General features: G+C 45.3%; 1 pseudogene; it reads left to right on the top strand.

The window, feature by feature from the left end:
• Nucleotides 1-1037: 1037 nt before the first annotated feature.
• On the top strand, nt 1038-1552 carry LOC119295555 (annotated as a pseudogene).
• Nucleotides 1553-1825: the final 273 nt, after the last annotated feature.

Below are 1825 nucleotides of genomic sequence, written 5' to 3'. Positions count from 1 at the left end.
AAAGAGAACATAGTGGGGTTATATTTGACTCGTAAGTTATTCAGGATTACTTCTTGATCATTACTAGTAGGCGACCGATTATGCGTAGATTACTCTTCTTATTCTTTTACACATACATTAGCCACCTTACATATGCTTGTTGTAACATCACCACTTAGCCATTCGAGACCCGTTAAGCTTTGCTAGTCTTATACCCATGATAACGGGATTGCTGAGTACTCGTGGCTCACAGATTACTACAACAAGATGTGCGGGTACATCTAATGCAATGATTTGACATGAGAGCGACGCTTGCTTGTTTTGAAGATCTTCTTCTTCTACTTCTTCTTCTTCGATTAAGGGATGAGTTCCTCGTCAGCAGCCTGGGCTTAGCAGGGTGGATATCGTTCGTGTTTGCTATGTATTGATGTATTCATGTGTCGATTGTATGGCATTGTATGTATTCCCATTTGTGTTTTACACATTGTTTTGGGTACCGCTCGAAATTTCGTGATCCCGAGTGGTTACCGCGTTTACCGCTAACCCACGGAAAACACTCATACCGAGTAAAAAAATTCGAGTTTTTTGAAAATTTTGAATTCAAACACTGAGTCAGTTAAATATGCGGCATCTCTAATGTAGCAACTAAACAGGTGATGGTGGCAAACGCATGCGCTTTGGAGTCGCGGGTTCGAATCTTTCCTCTCTCATTTTTCTTTCTTTTTTAGAATGCAAAAGAAAAAAAATGAAAGTTGCAAAATTATGTAAGTGGATAGGAAACGAACTCGAGATATGAGAGTTAACTGCAGAGGTTGGTGCGTGTGAACAGCCACCACGCTACAGGATGTTTACTGATTTCACAGAGTTAAAACTGTATCTATATCAACTTAGAAATATTTGAATTCAAAATTTGATTTTAAATTTCGTCCGAATGTTTTCCGGCAATCCATGGTTACCGTGGTAACCCTGAATTTCGCTGCCCCTCGAGAAAAAAGTACTACTTAGGATCCAAAACATTGGTTTTACATGATACGATGTAATGATATTCACCTTGCAAACGGCGGTGGGGTCGCACATGTTGCCTGAGACCAGACGCCAGCGTTTACACATGGGGCGTCGCGCCTGGTCGTGCCGGCGCTGAGCGGCTGATGCTGTTCGGAGCGAAGCGCCATGGCGAGGAAGTAAACAGAGTCGTTGTCCAAGCATGGGAGGTGGATGGCGACGTTCTAGATCTGTCCCCCGGCGCGGCGCACCACGCAATGCCGAGCGATATGTTGGAGTGGCTTTTCCCCCGAGACAAAGACGAGGATGAGGAGGAGATGATGCCATAGATCGGGGTGTGCTCAGAGGAGGATACGTGTACAATGCGGCCGAGCCGGCCAATGTCGCCGTGCTGTACGAGCTGACGGAGCGGCAGGCCGGGACAGTCGTGGAGCCGTGCGCACCGTCGGTTCAGGCCGAGTCACTGCACCGAGCCGTCCATGCATGCTCGACGGTAGGATTGGACGAGCTCCAGTGAGGACGGGCAGCAGCAGGACAAGCAGCAAGCAAAGCAAGTACAGACGCACACTAAATCAATAAGCAAAAATCTATTTTACACGTGTACGCCGATGCTACCACACTAGCATGTTTGTAAGAATATCTCTGTGTCCAATGTAAATAATAGTGTGCTTTTTATTAAAGATTCTAATATGATGGTTGCTAGAAATAATAGATTGAAGTGTGAGTTTTAATTCCTTCTTTTCTCCTTCTGTTAATCTTCAAAATTAGAGTGTATGTGTGTGTACGTGTGGCAAAGTCACATACCTAAGAGCATCTCCAACGGTCGCGCTAAACAAACGCCGCG

This window comes from Triticum dicoccoides, chromosome 1A (genome assembly GCF_002162155.2).
Source record: "Triticum dicoccoides isolate Atlit2015 ecotype Zavitan chromosome 1A, WEW_v2.0, whole genome shotgun sequence".
NCBI lineage: Eukaryota > Viridiplantae > Streptophyta > Magnoliopsida > Poales > Poaceae > Triticum > Triticum dicoccoides.
This window is presented reverse-complemented; position numbering and strand designations above follow the sequence as displayed.